The sequence below is a fragment of the Chrysochloris asiatica genome, unplaced genomic scaffold (assembly GCF_000296735.1).
Source record: "Chrysochloris asiatica unplaced genomic scaffold, ChrAsi1.0 scaffold00059, whole genome shotgun sequence".
NCBI lineage: Eukaryota > Metazoa > Chordata > Mammalia > Afrosoricida > Chrysochloridae > Chrysochloris > Chrysochloris asiatica.
Genome location: NW_006408577.1, coordinates 2943953 through 2951064, shown reverse-complemented (window position 1 = coordinate 2951064; position 7112 = coordinate 2943953).

Below are 7112 nucleotides of genomic sequence, written 5' to 3'. Positions count from 1 at the left end.
AAAAAAAAAAGATTACAGTCTAAAAAACCTTATAAAGCAGTTCTACTCTGTCACAGGGGGTTGCTATGAGCGAGAATCAAATTGTTAGCATCCAACAACAGAACACTATGCTGTTGTTGTTCAGTGCTGTTGGGTCATTTTCGATTTATAGCAGCCCTGTATAAGGTTTCCAAGAAGCAGCTGATGGGTTTTAACTGCTGATCTTGTGATTAACAGTCTAGAGTTTATGCTATAGTGCTACCCCAGGACTCCACAGCCACTAAAATGTTGTAGTGGACTTCTTTGTTAGGAAAAAAAATGTCTGTGATGTTTTGAAGTGAGAAAAAGACTACAGAACACTAAGACTATGTTATAATTTATTTTTTGTAAAAATAACATACAAAACATGGATACACTCAAACTGAATATACAAAACATAGATATACTCAAACTGAAATATTCAAGGGGCAGATATCAAAATAGTGGCAATGTCTGTTTCTGAGAGTAGAATTTACTTAGAATTTCTTTTTAAAAATTATTTTCTTTATACTCATCTGTATTTTTAACCAAGTAAAACTTTTTTTAAAGATTCAATTGAGGTAGCATTTAAATTTTTTTTTAAAGCTTATTTTTTGACAAAAATGTGATTTTTGTAAATTCTTTTGCTGTACCATTGGTACATACATGGCTCTATAGTCATATTTCTGTAATTTAATTCTTCTTATGTTTCAAGGTCATTTAAGTATTCACCTGAATATCTACGCAGATGGGTAGTCCATCTTAGACAAATGAAGTTTCCTTCAACTTACAGTTTCCTGTGAGTCTTCATTTCACTAGTAAACAGCTTCATAGTAGATAGCTACAGGTTTTTAGAACATAGTTGACATTAAGAAAATTTCTGGTGTTTTCATCTCCTACTCACAAACCTTATTAAGTAGAAACTGCTTGGCCTATTGTTTTTATAATGCTGAAGATTTCTTGAAAATGATTTTTTAAATCTTATATAAGAATCCAGACATGAAAAGGTTTCATCAAAACCACATTGTACTTGGGCAATAGGGATGATAAGGTACCTGAATTCAAATCTGACTAGTCTTGCTAATAGGAAAAGAACCGTAATTGCAATGGAATGAAAATGCTGTAAGGGAGATCAGCTTTGGGTAGCCAAAATGCTCCATAAAGACCAATTTGAGGGCTTGGTCAGTGTTTCATACCAGACAGGAAGCTACGCCATGTGAGCAGGGTCCAGACCAGCTGTACCGCTGGCCATTGAGCTGGGCTCTGCGCCTTGACAAGTACCTGCCTCTGGCTTCTTTCCTACCTCTGAGGAGTGGAATACACCCACAAGTCACTGCTCCTCATTTCAACTGGGTGCCAATTTGATACTTCCCATTTTGTTCCAAAGAAAGTTCCAGCATGCAAATAAGCCCAAGGAAATGAAAAAAAGGAAACGGTGTGTGACAGTTTCTAATTACTGCATAAAAACAACATATGGAAACTTCATTGTCCATTTCATCCCTCAACATGTACTATCAAGTCAGACTTCTTTTATTCAATCAGTCTCTCGAGCATTTGGACTTGATTTACTTCAATAAGAAGGTTAAAATAACAAAACAAAACAGAGGCATTTTTGATGCAATAATAAGGTGTTGTTTTTTCCCTAAAATTCAAATTCATTGGGAAATTTTCATAGCCTTGCTCTAATTCCTATTTGAGTTTTCTTACTGAACTCTAGTTAGTTCATTGTGTTCCCTAAGGTTGTTCACAACTTAGATTGAAGTTGCCTATTCCTTAAAAGTTTAAATTTACTATCTCTAAGTACCCTTTATAAATGCCTGAATGAGTCCCTAATCACTTATTAGGGAAGACAGAGGGACTGATGTCAGCACTAAAGACTCCTCAAATGTTCTAACCAGGAAAGGAAGCTTAGTCTAAATCTAAGCTTCCTTTCCTCCTTCTTTCATCCTCAAACTATGTAGAATTATTTAGTTACTGTTTGTTTTTCATATAGGACAAAATAGTGGTTCATAAAGATTGTTTGTACTTAGATGCTAATCTTGGAGTAAAATGTAAAAGTTGAGATGAGACCAGAGAAACAAAGCACACATCTAGCACCCATTTGCTAGAAGCAAAACCTTCCCATATCTCCTCTCATCCCCCTGGCCACAGAAGTAGAGTCAGTTAATGAGTCAGAAAAAAGCTGGTTACCAGATGTCCTGGCTTATTAACACACATATCGCATTCTGTAATGGCATTCACTGAGCAAGCTGTGTAGAACCAAGAGATGGCAAAAAAAAAAAAAAAAGTTCTCCTTGCAGATGAGCTTCACAATGTGGGCACGCTTTTTCAAATTTTGGGAATGGTTGCTGCACAGGTTCATTGAAGTTGTTGTCAGGTATTTTATCTGCTGGGGGCTTGCCTGGGTTACAAAGAGCCCTTTCTACAAGGACGTAGAATGTCAAGCCCCTCTCAGCCCTTCCTCCTTCCTTACTCTGTGCAGAATTGTCCACATGAACTCTTTAACATGCGGAAAGAAAGACAACGATAATCAACTTAAGAGCAATGCAAAGGAAAAGCCAAATTCCATTAGATTGGTTTTCACCACGGCTAATTTTAAAGCCACCCATTGTTCAGCTCTGCAGTCTAATTTTATGTTAATATCCTGAAAGTTGTCAAATCTTGGCAAAACCTATGCATAAATTACACAGAAAGTAGCTCACAGGAGGGGGAAAAGTAATGACTGTCATGGTTAGCCAAACCCATTAATAGTCTGACAAGCAATAACCCAGGAGCTCTGGTCAACTGCTGCAGACATCTGTGAAACTTTTGCAATTAATATCATTTTTCCCCATTTTTTTTTTGTTGTTGTTCTTGTTGTTGTTGGAAGAGGTATCAGCTGTGAAATAGCACACAATTGACTGATCATTTTAAGCTCTGCCCCTGTAAAGTTTGGGTTTATCATCATCTCCCTTGGTTGACCATTGCCCTGGCTTTTCACAGAAAGCCACTGTTTGGAAGGTATGCCAAAGATTGACAGTCTCTAGAACATGGGTACTGATGGTATGCGACTACTCAATCATAAAACATAAATTTACTGTCTTTAGTTCTCCTCTGTTTTTTTTTTTTTTTTTTTGCTCTGTCTGCACTAAGGAAGAAATGAAATTGTAGAGACTTAAAAATCTGTCTTTAAAATGGCACTCTAGATCCAGACTTATGGCTAGATCATTGATTTTGTCTTTTCCTATTTTTTTTCTATGCCAGTCCAGTACACTGTCTCCTTTTTGGGGAAAATTTTAATGTAAAAGAAGCTTCTTCATCTGACCTTTGCTGGTAGTTGAGCATTTAATTTCACTGTGTGTCTTTGTAAGTATAAAATACACGTACATAATCTATTGTTCATTTTCCCAGAGAATTTCCAGGCAATACCTATAAAGACTAGTCAATCTTTTCACACAGCTGTGCTAGCTGATGTATCTAGTATGGTTCCTGACAGCAAACTGATGCTCAAAAAATATTTGCTGAATGAATGGATGGGAAGATGGACAGATTCTAGCAGGGCTTATTCCTATGTATAGTTTTATTTGTTGATTTTATGCAGAAGTCTTGCAGCTAAAAATCACTGGTTGTGTGTAGGGTTTTCTCAAAACATGCTAGTATGATTGTTGTTGTTGTTAAGTGCCGTCGAGTCAGTTCCGACTCATAGTGACCTTATACAGGGTTTCTGAGGCTGTAAATCTTTACGGGAACAGAAAGCCTCATCTTTCTCCCATGGAGCAGCTGGTAGTTTCAAACTGCTTACCTTATAGTTCACAGCCTGATTCGTAACCACTATGCTACCAGAGCTCCTTGCTCATATGATAGTTGCTCTTTTTAAAGCTTATAGCATCATGAAATGTCTGTCTTACAGAATCATTTGGAAATCACACTCTCTCTGAATACCAGCTTTATGCTAGTTCCTGTGGTCAGGGATGAGAATAAGGAGATTAATAAAACAATGTTTTGGCTATGACAGAACTCGCAGAATTTTGAGAGAGTCATATGAAAAGGTGATCCCAACAAAAATTAACACACATTATATTTCAACAGACTTCAGGGAACAGCATACTATGCCTGAAGAAGAGATGTTTAACATGGGTCTCGGTTTAAAAAAAAAAACCTGGCAGAAAGAGGAAAAAAGGTGGCCTTCAAGGATCAGAATCCCTGTATGTAGATGTATGGAATAGTACCATGGCATGGAATTAAAGAAAATAGTTGCTCAGTGGCTACAAGCAAAGGACCTGAGAGGTTGCAGCAGGAGATGAAACTGGAAAGACAAGCTACCGTCAGATAAGAAGTGAACTTGGGACCATCCTAATAGAATTTATTTTGCAGGCAATTGGGAACTAGCAGGGCCTTTAGCCAGAAATAACTCTGTTGATATTGACTAAGATGGAGAGCAAGATGGGCTGAAAGGACGGGAGGACCGTAATGGGAAGGACAGTGCCAATTATTTCAATAGTGTCAAAGATAGATAATGAGAAAAGAACAGAAGCAACAGGTTTTGAGGACATCTCTGAAGCAGAACTGTCAAGAGTTGATGATGAACCTCATATGGGTGTAAAATAGAGATGGTAGAGAATAACTTCTAGCTTTGTGTAAATGATGAAGACTTTAGTTGAGACATGCACACAGAAAAGCAGCTGAATGTGGTGGGAGTAGGAATGAGGGGATTTAAAAAACATATGGAATGAAAACATGCACAATTTCCAGAACTCAGTCTTTGGAAAATGATGAGTAGCTCTACACCAAGCCATTTCAAGCTATCACTGAAAATCAACAGAAATCACACTGGGAAAACAACGAAAATCTAACTGATGATTATCAAAGGCAAATGCAGCAAGAAAAACTTCCTTTAAAGGAATAGTAATTAAAGTATACAACAATAAATCAGTTATGCAAAATTAAATAAAAAGAGCTCATGAATATAGGCAGCTATTTATAGTCTGTGACTTCAGAGGGTTCTGATCTGACTGCTGTATGAAATGTTCAACCTGACCTATTTCTTCTTCCTTCTTTAAACATTATAGTAACATTTACCAAATGAAAAAGATGTTCCTAAAATACAAGACCTCCCAAAGCATCAGAGTTTTCAACTTAGCAATAGGTTTGTATTTCTAACCAGTCTTGTCAGAACAGAACATGATTTGAACAAATCAAGAAAGAGGGAAGTGCTGGAGCAATCACATAAATGAATGCCAGTTGCCTGAAAAACAAGTTTGTTGTCATCATGGGACACATCATTTTTAGAAACAATGACCCATTTGGCAGCCTCACACATGTTCCCATCTCAGAAAGCTTTCCAACATTCCAGGCCTTACTTTATTTAGGTTTAGTTGTGTGTGTGTTTTTTTTAGTGTAGGTCTTTGGTGAAGCAAGTGCAAAATCTTAATTCCATTCACTATTACTCATTCCGTTCACAGTATTTTTCCCCCTCCTTGTGTCTTCTGTTACTGACCTCTGTTTCACTGCCTTTGAGAGCTTGTCTGGGTACCTCATATCAAATGGCAGCAGTGTGGAATATCTACTTATTTCATTGTTGAATTTCTACAGCTGTCTAAATGGTTTATTTAATGGTTCTGGTCCTCTGGCTTTTGAAAACAATCTTGGTTATTTGAAGTACATGACTTTCCTCATTCAAAGAAATTTCATTTAGGCCCAGTCAACATTTAAAGGGTTTTGAATTAGTATTACTCAAAATAACAAGCTCTACCTTTTTTTTTTTTTTTTTTTAGCTTCAATTGAACTTTTATTGACAGCATGGGACTTATAAAGGATAAGCAGTCAGATGTCATAGTGTACAGATAATTTTCTAACTTTCTCCAAAAATCATTAAATTTTGAGACTTCAAATGTTTTTCTAACACACAGTAGGATTTTGAAGAATACGTGATATCTTTAAGCAAATAGATAAATTCCAGGAGAGTTTATAGTTTATAAACCTAGGTTGAGAGAAATTCTGGGGAACTAAATGCTCTCCCTTTAATAGGGAGTTTAGAGTAAGATTCAGGGAACGTAAATGTGGCCTTGGAAGATAAATGGGGAGAGAGTCTGAGAATAGCCCTTTGTAAGAAAAATATAGGGTCGTGGAATTTTAGAAGCAAAGGCACCCTGTCTTCAGCGATGACCTTTGACTTTTAAACGGTCAGTCTGGTCATTCTTTATGGGCTTTTCTTCAATATCAATGGCTCTTTTGTTGATGCTTGCCTATTAACCTGATTTCCATTGTAGGGTGATGATCTATATATTTTGTCCCCTTCTTGTCCAAATAGTTTCATATCCAAATAATCATAATGATTCCTCCAAGTTCTTTGTGGAAAGAGTCTAATAAACAGTCTTATCTTTTCAATTCAATCAAATTCATAGTTTTAGTTCTCAATATTATGATGTGAAACGGATGTAATACTTTCCACAACTGTTATAGCAAGAAATGGCTAAAAGTGGTTTCAGAAACCACTTCCAAAATTTCTCACCCATCACTTCCTAATCCTTGCATAATTGTTCATCTGAGATCAGAAGTAACAAATAAACGAACAAACATTGAATGGATTCTTCCACAAAAGTTAATTTATAGATGTTTGCATGAGCTATATAAAAATAATTAAAAGTTTTAAATCCTTGTTTATAATTAAAGGACGAATGTTGTTGACTACCTACCTCTCCCTCATTGTAAATTTCCATTAGAATGACCTGTTTTCAGATTATATGTAATATTTTGCCTAGCCCAGAAAAAAGTATGCTTCCTGGGAAGTTTTTCAAAATAAAATGATAATTATAACTCAGAAAAGTAAGGTAAATTCAATTTTCAGCACTCACAAATATATAGGGGTAAAAATCACTATGTAACATATTTTTTAAATACTTTAATGCTTAATGCTTAAGCTGATCTACTTCTTTTCCTAAGTATTATAGTGAAACTTAACAAATGAAACTGACATTCATAAAATACAATCTTCCAACAGTCATAGTCTTCAATTTTGCAAACTGTGGATTTCTCTATGACCACATCAGAACAGAACATTTCATGGACAAATCAAGGAATACTTAATGTTTCTGTTAATGTGTATTCTAAAGTCTACGAATACTTTCAAAAAGCTG